This window comes from Gossypium hirsutum, chromosome D11, assembly GCF_007990345.1.
Source record: "Gossypium hirsutum isolate 1008001.06 chromosome D11, Gossypium_hirsutum_v2.1, whole genome shotgun sequence".
Lineage (NCBI taxonomy): Eukaryota > Viridiplantae > Streptophyta > Magnoliopsida > Malvales > Malvaceae > Gossypium > Gossypium hirsutum.
Window position 1 is genome coordinate 43,215,139 of NC_053447.1, and position 13,661 is coordinate 43,228,799.

A 13,661-nucleotide genomic window follows, 5' to 3' on the forward strand; every position below is an offset into this window, starting at 1 on the left:
GCAAGACCATTAGATGACTTCATTTGCTTAATTCCTAAGGATATATGTGGCTATTTGGCCAGCTTAGTCTTTTCCTATAAATAGTTTACTTGTTTATAGTAAAAGGTTACAGAACTTGATCAATTAAACTTAATAGAACTTTGTTCTTGTGAGGTTACCTCCTCTCTTCTTTCGTTCGAGTCTCGAAGCGACTTATCTAGCTTGCTAGTGGCGTCAATCCGAACTCCATTGAACTTATCACTGAACAGGTGTGGCGTTCAACCATATTATTATACCTTTGGTTCTTACCTCCATATAGGTAACGGGTCAAGGTCTGCTTCTATCCTTCATCAAAATTCACCTTAAGCGATATAAGACTCGGGGCAATACTTTTTAGTATTGAAACATTCTTGAAGCTTGAGTTCAACTTCCATTCCATTTTTTATTTCTCAATCTATAAGTTATTTTCTTTGCTAAACCAAAATCTATCCAACATCGAAGCAAGCGATCTTTTGAACCCATTTTAACTACTTCTGCTTATTATTCAACCTAACTCTATCTATCTACATATCCGAACGAACTTCTCGTTGACGATCGGGCATCTTAAGTGAATTCAACTCAATCAACCCAGGCTGGTTCGCATCATCCACCATCCCACATGAATATTTGTGATAATATAGCTAATATGGTTAACTGGCATTCTTTGTTTAATGTTGACGCGCCAGTTTTAAAAGATGGCAAGACGAGTTTCTCTAATGAAAATTATCGCATTGACAAGTGTGTTGGTGAAGTAAGTATAAATCAGTACAAACAAATTTTGAACTTGTGTGTTAAAAAGTTGCCATGTAAAATTCCTAGTTCGATTGTTTGTGATGGTGGTGAGACATTTCTTCTTTGTTGTGTAAATTCTGCGTGTTTGTGTAAGTTTGATCGAGTGAAATTTGAGATATATGGCTATTCGAATGTTAATATGTTCACATTTTCTTTGTTTAATGAATTTGGTAAAAGGTTTTCGTGTAAGACAATTAATCTATTTGATTGTGTTGTTCCTGAAACATCTTTAAATTCTTGTGTGATATATTCATGTCTCTACATGTCAGTTCAAAAGAGAATCAAGAAGTCTGATTGTTTGAGTTTATTTTTGCCTACATCCTCTTTATTTGGCATGTGTGATATCTTGGTGAAAGTGAAGTTTTTGTTGCGCTACGGAACGGTCGATCAAAATCATGTTTTTAAACCCGGAGCATGTATTCCTAAGTTGACATCAAGCGAAGGTGAGTATCAAATTTGTATTTTAAATCAATGTGTTGACCCCTTCTATTTGCTCCGAGTTTTATCTTTATTCTGTTTGAGAACAAAGCATGTGAATATCATTGGCTTGCAAAGTCAAAACTCGATTTATGATTCTGGAAATTGCTCAATGTTGTGGTTTAAAAGGTTTGAGCATGTTTTGCATGAAAATAACTTAAGATTGCATTGTTTCCTTTCTATGATGTTGATCTTGAAATTGTTACATCAAATTGACATTGCAAGAGAATACTTTGTCTTTGACCCCGGTGCACATCATTCTATATCATTGTCTAAGGTAATCGAACCATGGAAAGTTGAATTCCAAAACCATAGCTATCAAATGCCTTGTGATTTAGGTTTGTTTCCATCAAAGAAAAGGTAAGAACGATTTCTATTTTTGATCCCGGTTTTGGTTTATTTGTTCAAATTGTGAATAAGATCTTAGGAAGTCCTTTTGAACTTATAAACCATGGTGTCACTAATCTGTTTCATTTTTATGTAGGTGACACTTCAAAGTGGTTTCCTCCTCGATAGACGATTGCGCGTGAACCAAGATCGAGTTGTCAAGTCACGAGAAAATCCTACGAAAGCTTTAGACGCTTAGATCTAAAATGAAACAGAAAAAGTAAATCTTACAATTCCAGATCTGAAAAAAAACCCCAAAACAATAAAGAATCAGCCAAGAAACCAAAAACACTTGTGAATAGCTATTCTTGGAAGCCAAGAACATGAAATTGAATTCAAGAGAGACTCCCAACAGCCGAATCTGAAAAGAATAACGCAAAACAGAATCAAATCAAACTCAGCAGATCACAAAATCAAATGGAATTAGATCTAGGGTTTGGGCGGCAAGAAAAGAGGAATTTGTGAATCAAAAACATTTCTTGTTGACCAAGGATGGTGCCGAACAGATTCTTGATGGTTGGGAGTGCTGGAAACGCAACAAGAAAATGTAAATAAGTTAGTTAATGAAATCGACACAAGCAGAAAATTAGGAAGAATGAACAGCAAGAAAAGAAGTAAAGAAAAAGTCCTAAGAAGCCTTGAAATCAAGAAAGATTTCACAACTCCCTTCAAACGGCTCTAATCTCCCTCCAATGAAAAACAATGACAAGAAGATGGCTAAAGATGGCTCCCATAATAAAAAAGATTGTTAAAATTACTTCCAAAGAAAACTCAAGAGAAAATTCTGGGAGAAAACCCAAAGAGAATTTTCACTCAACAAAAATTTGATTTCAAAATATAATTAATGTGTTCTCTCATGTGGGTGGCCGGCCATGCCTTATTATAGGCCTTTAACTATTTTCCTAACCCTATTACGAAAACTAGAAAAATAACTTAATTATTAAGTTCAAGGAAAAATTCGGCCGAGGCTTTTAATGGGCTACTTGGGCTGAATTTTTTTACATAGAAATTTAATCATAAAGTCTAAAATCTAAACTAAAAAAAAATAAAAGTTTACAAATAGGGCCACTTTGACAATTTGGTCTGATTTTCAACTAAGTCTAGTTTGAATTTCTTGATTGGGCTTGGAACATCTTATTGGGCCGCGTCTTCAAGAACTTGGGTTTGTAATCTGTTCTCTCCCGAAATTTGTTCATTGATGCTCGTAACTGAGATCCAATGCGCCTTAGCTACAAGATTCGGTTTCTTGGGCCAAGAATTCCAAGATTTAAATCTTGATTTTCTTGATTCTTGACATCGCTCAAAACAGCAAAATTGGGCCAAGCTTTGGTTTCTTGATTTTCTTGAAAATAAGAAAGTGAATCTTGATTTTCTTTTTCCTTTGTGTACGCATCTAAGGCCTTGCTAATAAAGTCTTGAATGGTTCCATTTAGTTTCGTACGCATTTGCCTGGCCTTTGACCTCATTATTGGGCCTTGTGGAAATTTGAGCCCATCACGTTCTTGAGCTTGAGATGGGCCTTTGTGACTCGTATCATTCCCTCTTCCTTAAAAAGATTCGTCCTCGAATCTAAAAAAATCAAATGGAGATAAGTCCAGATTAAACACAAATAATCAAATTTGTCCAGATTTAAACAAATTAATTACTAACACTTATTTAAGGTGAACTAAAATTAATTCTAACACTTATTTGAGCTGAACTAAATTTAATAAACTAACTCATTTAATTTATTCCAGCAAATTAAAAATGCATAAAATTAAATAAAAGCGAATTAAGCTCAACGAGCTAGAATCAGCTCAAATTGAACTCCATGGAGCTGGAACAAGCTAGTTCAGCTTGCGAAAGTTTTCGAATGGCGCGTGATGAACTGAACCAAGGACATTTTCAGGGCAGGGTCGTATCATCCCCCCTTCTTCAAAGCAACCTGTCCTCCAGTCACTGCATTGGTTAACTCAAACATAGTTCCTCTTACTCGACTTTCCTCGATCAAACGGGACTAATGGCAATTGAGTCCGCTGAAAAGAATAGCCATGAGTTAGTAAATAGCAACGAAAACAAACTTGTAGTCCAATCATAAGCATAACAAAACAAGTATAACACATGCGAATGGACAGATTCAGATTACCATGCAAACAAGCTAATTTACTCGCCAATGCCTCGTCAAATATTCGAAACAAAGATGGACATGTTTTAAGGCATTCAGTCATCTCAAATTGTTTCCACAAACCATGAATAAATAGCGAGTAATAAATCAAATGGTAAACGTAATCGTCACAAGTAGGTATTTGAAAAGGTTCACACGGTTCACAAAGTTGCACAATCATACCATGCATTAATCGACGGACTATAGATTCAGTCACACATGCATCATAAAAATTATCAAAAACAATAATCTTTTTATCAACCATCAAAATAGATAGATCATCAATAAATAAAATAGGACAGTCAAGCACGTTTCGACCTAAGTGTTTTACAAAAATTAAATCATCAACACGATCTTTGTCACTATCCAAGGAGTACAAAGGTGTTTCAAAATTTTCAAGCATCTTACCTTTATAAGCAGAAGAATAAGGGTCGATTTTACCTTTTCTATTTAATACAAACCTTCGCTCATCAGGGGCATAGTGTAGTCGAAGCTCCGTTGTTGAGTTAACCTTTGTCAAATAGAACTCAAACTTCATGTATAACCACGGAATCTGTTTAAAGCACGAATATAAATTGAAAATAAATTTGGCAAATTTCGTTACCTTATTCAAAAACCAAGTATTAAAACAATAGAAAGTATTTGCACACAATAGATGATGCTTGATTTTCCAACAAAATATACCAAAATAGATTCCGAGTTTAAAAACTTGATTTTGATAAGTCATGCCGAAGTGTAACAAAGATTTCATTAAACCAATCAAGTTAAACCATGAGGATTTTCGCATACATACCAACATACATTCAAAACTTTTTTTATTCACCAAAACAGATTTGCACAAATTCGCGGATTTTACACAAGGTAAATCAAGAGAATAACAACTCACGCTTCCTTTCGTAATGACTTTATCAACCACAATCGAAGAATAACAGTTAATCGGATCAAAATGAAGGGATCTTTTAAGAACTAAGTCACCAAAAGTTTTATCAATAATTTTCAAATTTGCACGGGACTTGGTTGCTAAAATTTCCTTACCTCGCTTACCTTCGGGCTCATGTAGTGTGATTTCATCTTTGCCTATGTTGATCATATGAAAGCGTCTTTCATCAGAAAGGTATTGAAGTTGAAAGTTATATTTCGGTCTTTCGGGAACCTGAAAAGTAGCGACACAAGAAAAATTCTTCTCTTGGTTAGTGGAAACATTCCTCACTACCCTTTCCTCGTCTTTTTCTTTTGTTTCTTTTTCGAACTCATTTTCTCTTCTTTCTTCACTTTCTTTTTCAATTCTCTTGTCTGTTTCCTTTTCACTCTCAATCTCTTTTTGCTCTTTTTCATTCTCTTTTTCTTTTTTGATTTCTTTTTCTGTCTTTCTTTCATTACAAGATAGAGATGTTGAATCAGAATGAAAAGACTCTCGTTGGGTATGTACGGAATGACTTGCATACGAACAATGATCACCTTTTCAACATTGATTCTCAGTGGACGAGTTCCTTGGGGCATACGAAGGATTACTTGTGATTTCTTGTTCGTCAATTTGGAAAACTTCACGCTCGAAACTTGCTTTGCATCGTCTTGAATTTCTCGTTGAATAAGAATCAAGATATAAATCTCTTCTCGAATATTCGTTGGATGTTCGTCTTCTGGGCAGTCAAATTTTTGCCCTTTCACTTGAATTAAGTTGTCCTCGTTGGGCTCTTTTCTCCACTCGGTCCAATCGTATCTCATTGATAGTAGCACTTAATATTCGAAGTATGGCAGCTCGTTTGTCTAACTGTTGTTGGATCATTTTAAATTTATCATGGACATCATTATGGTCATCATCAACTTGACCAACTCTAGACTTTTTTTTTGAATACCTGTAAAACAAACGCTCACACTCCAAATAAAAAATTAACAAACCTCGCCGTTAGTCACTCAAAAAGGAAAATCAAATTCTCAAAGAGGTAGAATTCAGTCTTGTGAGTTCTTTAGTAGAGTCTATATCAATCAATTAGAAAGTGTATGAACCGTAACTACTAAAGAATCCTAATTTGCACTAAGAGTCCAAAAATGACGAGACACCAATTGATTTGTGTCACACCGAGGAAGAATTGTGCACACTTTTAATGTTAAGAATCAATAAAAATTGCCGATACCCGAAAACCCGAAAAAACTGCGGAGTAACTTGACAACTTCGTTAGAGGTGTTCCCAATCTCCAAAAATCACGAAATTTAAACTAGAATTTCCTTAGATATTGTATATTTGATCTAGAAAGTTTCAGCACTAAACTCAACCCGCTGAATATTTTTTTAATTTTTATTTATTTTTTATTTTTTTTGACTTTTTTGACTGATTTTTTTGCAGGAAATATTTTTTAATATTCTATCACAGTGCCAAAAATATGCATATAAAATTTCAAACCAATTGGAAAACGTTTACCCACTCAAATGAATTTTTTTCCAAATATTTTTCTGGGTAAAACAGCTACATTCTGGAAATTAGTTTATAAATCAACCAAGAACACCCAAAACGCCCAAAATCTGATACCAAATGATAGAGGGTTGCGCGCGGACCAAGATCGAGTTGCCAAGTCACGAGAAAATCCCTAAGAAAGCTTTAGACACTCGGATCTGAAACGAAACAGAAAGTTAAACTTAGAATGAACAGATCTGAAACGAAACACCCAAAATAATAAAGAATCAGCCAAGAATTGAAAACTTATTGATAGGAGTTATTGGACGCCAGGAAAACAGAATTTAACTTCAATAAAATACTTCCCAAGCCGAATCTAACAAAGAGAACACCAAATAGAAAATTAAATTCATCTGACTAAGAAATCCAAATCGGAATAGGAGTAGGAGGCTTGGGCGGCAAGATTAATTGACAAGTATGACTAAAGAATGTTTCTTTATGCCAAGAATGATGTCGAATAGACCCTTGAAACTTAGAGGGACTGGAAACGCAACAAGAACAAATAAATTAAGTAAATCCCCAAATCAGCAGAAACAAAATAATTAAAAAAATAAACAGTAAGAAAGATGAATAAAGTCCTAAGAAGCCTTGAAATCCCGAAAGATTTCACAACTCCCTTCAAACAGCTCCAATCCCCTCCAATGTAGAACACGGCAAGAAGAAGGCTGAAGATGGCTCCCACAATTAAAAGATTGTTAAAACTACTTCTAAAGAAAACTCAAGAGAGAATTCTTGGAGAAAACTCAAAGAGAATTTTTCACTCAAAAAAATCTAATTTCAATGTATTGTGTGTGTGGGTGGCCGGCCAAGCCTTACATATATAGGCCTATTACTACTTTCCTAACCCTATTAGGAAAACTAAAAAAAAAACCTAATTGTTTGATTTTTAAAGGAAAATTCGGCCCAGGCCCTTAAATGGGTCTCGAGGCTAAATGTTTACATAGAATTTAACCCATAAAGTCTAAAAATTAAACTAAGTATTTAAAGAATTAAAACTCAACAAATTGGGCCACTTTGACAATTTGGCCTGATTTTCAACTAAGTCTAGTTTGAACTTCTTGTTTGGGCTTGGAACATCCTATTGGGCCGTGCCTTCAAGAATCTGGGCTTGTGATCTATTCTCTCCTGAAATTGGTTCGTTGATGCTTGTAACTGAGATCCAATGCGCCTTAGCTGCAAGATTCGGTTTCTTGGGCCAAGATTTCCAAGATTTGAAATCTTGATTTTCTTGATTCTTGAAATCGCTCAAAACAGCAAGATTAGACCAAGATTCGGTTTCTTGATTTTCTTGAAAATAAGAAAGTGAATCTTGATTTTCTTTTTCCTTTGTATACGCATCTAAGGCCTTGCTAATGAAGTCTTGAATGATTCTATTTAGTTTCGTACGCATTTTTCTGGCCTTTGACCTTGTTATTGGGCCTTGTGGTCATTTGAGTCCATAACATTCTTGAGCTTGAGTTGGGCCCTTGTGAGTCGTATCACATCTACAAGGTAAAACTTCTCAAAAGTAGTATGTCCACAATTACTATAGATATGGTCGAAATCAGCATCATTAGTATATAACTCTTTAATATGTTCAAACCCTAATACTTTAGCATTTAATGTAGTTATTAAAGCATATCGTCTAGACAAAGCATCCGCAACTACATTATCTTTACCTGTTTTATATTTTATCACATAAGGGAATGTTTCAATGAATTCCACCCATCGGGCATGCCGTTTACTTAACTTACCTTGTCCCTTTAACCATTTAAGGGATTCATGGTCTGTATGAATTACAAATTCATTAGGTAGCAAGTAATGTTGCCATACTTGAAGTGCACGAACCAATGCTAAAAGTTCTTTATCATAAGTTGAGTAATTTAATTGTGCACAATTCAACTTTTCACTAAAATAAACAATTGGATGCTTATCTTGTATTAAAAATGTGCCAATGCCAATTCCTGAAGCATCACACTCAAGTTCAAAAGTGTTAGTAAAATCAGGTAATCTAAGAAGAGGAGCAAAACATAACTTAGCTTTTAGGGTTTGAAAAGCCTTTTCTTGAGTTTCACCCCATTTGAAACCCACGGATTTTTTAATAACTTCTTTTAATGGGGTAGCAATAGTGGAGAAATCTTTCACAAATCGTCTATAAAAACTAGCTAAACCATGGAAAGATCTCACCTCAGTTATCGATTTAGGAGTTGGCCACTCCTTGATTGCCTTAACTTTGTCCTCATCGACATGAATACCTTGAGCACTAACTATGAAACCTAAAAATATTAGCTTATCACAGCAAAATGTGCATTTATCAAGGTTGGCAAACAATTTTTCAGCTCTTAGAATGTCTAAAACCGTTCTAACATGGAAAACATGATCATTCAATGTTGTTGACTAAATTAAAATGTCATCAAAGTAAACTGCTACAAATTTACCCAAGTGAGGCCTTAAAACGTGAGTCATTAATCTCATAAATGTACTCGGTGCATTAGTAAGGCCGAAAGGTATAACTAACCATTCATATAATCCAAATTTTGTTTTAAAGGTTGTTTTCCATTCATCCCCTTCCCTCATTCGAATTTGATGATAACCGCTTTTTAAATCAATTTTAGTAAATATAGTTGAACCATGTAATTCATCAAGCATGTCATCAAGTCGAGGAATTGGATGTCTATACTTTACTATTATTTTGTTGATTGGACGACAATCAACACACATTCAATACGTACCATTTTTCTTAGGTACCAATAAGACAGGAACGGCACAAGGGCTTAAGCTTTCATGAATGTACCCTTTGTCTAATAAATCTTCAACTTGCCTTTGCAATTCCTTTGTCTCCTCGAGATTGCTTCTATAGGCTAGTCGATTTGGAATTGAAGCTCCGGGTACTAAGTCAATTTGGTGTTCTATCCCACGTAAAGGTGGTAAACCTTTAGGGGCCTCACTAAAAACATCTTCATAATCCTGCAAAAGACATTGAAACACACTAGGCAAATTTTCATTAATGTTAGATAAAGATAAATAATTTTGCCTAAACCTCACAAGGATACAAGGCTGTTTATTGAGTAGGGCTCTCCTCACATCTTTTTTTATTGCAAATAAATTTTTCAGTCTAGTTTTCCCACTTGCGGATTCACTCACCTTTGGGCCATTTAAATTTTGACTTTTTTCACTACTAGCCTATTTTCTCTCTGTCTTTTTTATTTGTCCTTTCTTCCTCACCCCTCACAAAATTTCATCATTCTCAATTGATCTTTATATACATCATTCAGATTTAAAGGAGCAAAAGTGAATTTTCGGCCTTTAAACACAAGAGAGTATCTATTGAACTTACCTTGGTGTGTAACATCACGATCAAATTGCTAAGGCCATCCAAGGAGCAAGTATGCCGCATGCATTGGGACCACATCACACCATACCTCATCCTCGTAATTCTCGAGCTTAAAAGTGATCAAGGACTATTTTGTAACTTTAACTTCCGAACATTTATTAAGCCACTGAAGGTGATACGGCTTAGGGTGCTTGGTACAAGGTAACATTAAGGAATCCACCAAATAACTGCTAACTACATTCGAATAACTCCCACTATCAATAATAAGTGAACATAAGTTACCTTTTATAAAACACCTAGAATGGAAGATATTGGTCCTTTGGTTATCAACATCATCTCTCATTTGGATGTTAAGGGTGCGGCAAACTACAAGGCATTGAAAATCGGCAAAGTCCCCTTCTCTTGGTGGTTCAACCACCTCTTCTTCATTAGCACTATCATCCACAAGTTCGGGCATTTCCAGATCTATTTTATCGAAGTCGGAAGTGTACTCACCATTATCTTTCATAAGAAGCAATCTGATGTTAGGGCATTCTCTACTATAATGACCACTCCCTTTGCACTTAAAACATTCAATCTCACGAGTCTTCTTTACATTCAAATCACCTAAATTGGGCTGCTTAGAAGGTGTTTGCGTTTTAATAGGAGCCCCTTTCTTCCAATCTGATTGCTTACTACCACTACTCGAAGAAGACTTATTAGTAACAAAAGGTGGTTTCGAATATTTAAAATCAGAATTGGAAGTGTTACCTCTATAATATTATGAAGTAGAATTGGAACTAACCCTTTGTTCTTTTAATTGCTGCTCGATCTCAATGGCTTTATGAACTGCTTCTTCTAAATCAATGTATGTTTATAGCCTCAATGTATTAGCTATTGGCCTATTTAAACCATCAATAAATCGAATCATAGTTGTTTCATCCTCCTCCTCTACATTAGCTCTCTGCATGAGCATTTCCATCTCCTTAAAGTATTCATCTACCGTCCTACTTCCTTGAACAAGTCATCTAAGTTTTTTTTTAACCTCTCTTTAGTAATGAGGCAGAATAAATATTTTACGCATGACTTGTTTCAACTCATCCCATGTCGTCATCTCACCTTCATAATTCCTATGACTATTTACCCCAAGTTGAGTCCACCAATTTAATGCATAATATGAAAATTCCAGTGTTGCTAACGATACTTTTTCATTATCCGAACATTTATAATAGCGAAACATAAGCTCAATTTTAGATTCCCATTCACAATAAGCTTTTGGATCATTCTTACCTCGAAATGAAGGAATTGTGAATTTTGGTTTTGCCAAGGAGGGCTGTCCGCGATCATGACATTCATAGTCAGCTCTAGGGACACATCTAGGAGCATGCCTATGAGTACGAGGCTGGTTATCCACGTCATCTTTAATTGAACCCCGATACTGAGGCTCTTGATCCAATCGCATCTCATTGATAGTAGCACTCAATGTTTGAAGTATGTCATTTGTTTGTTTGATTGCAGTAGCCTGTTCGTCTAACTATTGTTGGATCTCTTTAAATTTGTCATGGACATCATTATGGTCATCGTCAACTTGACCAATTCTAGACATTTTTTTTTTGTAATACCTGCAAAACAAACACTCAACACTAAAAAAACGAAAATTAAATTCTAAAAAAGGTAGAATTCAGTCATGTGAGTTCTTTAGTAGAGTCTATATCAATCAATTAGAAAATGTATGAACCGTAACTACCAAAGAATCCTAATTTGCACTAAGAGTCCAAAAAATGATGAGACACTAATTGATTTGTGTCGCACCGAGGAAGCATTGTGCACACTTTTAAATCCTACTAACACAAGAAACAAGAATCTGTTAGATAGTGTAAAGGAAGAATAAAAGCAAAACAAATGTAAACCTACAGCTAAGAATCAATAAAAATTGTTGATACCCGAAAACCCGAAAACAACTACGGAGTAACTTGACAACTTCATTTGAGGTGTTCCTGATCTCCAAAAATCATGAAATTTAAACTAGAATGTCCTTAAATATTGTATATTTGATCTGGAAAGTTTTGGCACTAAACTCAACCCGCTGAGTATTTTTTAATTTTTATTTGATTTCATATTTTTCTATTTTTGTGACTTTTTCGACTGATTTTTTTGTGGGAAATATTTTTTAATATTCTATAACAATGCCACAAATCTGCATATAAAATTTTAGACCAATCAGACAACGTGTACCCACTCAAATGAATTTTTTTCCAAAAATTTTTCTGGGTAATAACTGCTGTTTGCTGGAAATCAGTTTAGAAATCTGGAAAAGTATGAACAAAAGACGTTTCTTGATGCCAAAGAATATTGCAAGAATAGATCTTGAAGTTTGGAATGGCTGAAACGCAACAAGAATAATTAAACAAGTTAATCACTAATTTCGGCACAAGCAGAAAAATTAAAGAGGAATAAATAGCAAGAAAATATAAAGAAAGTCCTAAGAAGCCTTGAAATCAAGAAAGATTTCACAACTCCCTTCAATCGGCTCCAATCTACCCTCCAATGTAGAAACACGGCAAGAAGAAGGCCGAAGATGGCTCCCAGAATCTAAAAGATTGTTAAAACTACTTCTAAAGAAAACTCAAGAGAAAATTCTTGGAGAAAAACTCAAAGAGAATTTTCAATCAATAAAAATATAATTTCAAGTGTAATATATGAAGGGTGGCCGGCCAAGCCATATAAATAGGCCACCTAACTATTTTCCTAACCCTATTAGGAAAACTAAAAAAACCCTAATTATTGATTTTTCAAGGGAAATTCAGCCAAGGCCTTTAATAGGCTTCTTGGGCTGAATTTTATATAGGAATTTATTTATAAAGTCTAAAAATTAAAACTAAATATTTAAAGAATTAAAATTTCACAAATTGGGCCACTTTAACAATTTGGCCTGATTTTCAACTAACTCTAATTTAAACTTCTTGGTTGGGCTTGGAACATCTTATTGGGTCGTATCTTCAAGAACTTGGGCTTGTAATCCGTTCTCTCCCGAAATTGGTTCGTTGATGCTCATAACTAAGATCCAATGCGCTTTAGCTGCAAGATTCAGTTTCTTGGGCCAAGATTTCCAATATTTGAAATCTTGATTTTCTTGATTCTTGAAATCACTCAAAACAGCAAAATTGGGCCAAGCTTCGGTTTCTTGATTTTCTTGAAAACAAGAAAGTGGATCTTGATTTTCTTTTTCCTTTGTGTACGCATCTAAGGCCTTGCTAATAAAGTCTTGAACGGTTCCATTTAGTTTCATATGCATTTGCCTAGCCTTTGACTTCGTTATTGGGCCCTGTGGTAATTTGAGCCCATCACGTTCTTGAGCTTGAATTGGGCCTTTGTGACTCGTATCACTCATTCAACCGAATCTTGCTACGACAATTAAATGAATTTTATTTGCTTAGTTCTTAAGTATGTATTTGACTATTCGGCTAGCTTAAAGCTTTCCTATAAATAGTTGTTATCTCATTTTGTAGAGGTTCTTTTTGACAAATTGTTAATGTATTGCTACCAAATTTGTGAGTCACTTTCTCTCAAATTTCGTTCAAGACCCAAAAGTCTTATCTAGCTTCTAGTGGCATCTACCGAGTCTCTTTTTTGAACTTACCACTCCTTTAACCGAGTGTGGCATTCGTCTTTATACCTTTGGTTCATACATACCTAAGTATTGGGTCAAGGTCCCAAATTTACCATTTCGAACACCTTTAAGGTCTTATAAGTTTCGGGCCAACACTCAACTTTAGTGTTGGTTCATTCTTGACCTCTTTTGAATCCATTTGTCCCAATTCCTATCCACCTACCAAAATTTTGAGTCCAATTCGTTTCGTACTTAAACCGAAACCAATTCAACCAAACCTAAACCCTTTCTTTCCAAACTAACCTAAACAATTCTACCCTTCCTTCTTGAGCCAAAATTTGATTTACATGAACCAAACTTAACCTAATTCTTGATTAAATTTCTAAACCAAACTATACTTCTTCATTTATGATTAGGCAACTAATCGACTCGGCTTAAACCACTAACCCAAGTTCGTATCAGGAAGGCTTGTTAAATCTTATTAATAGAA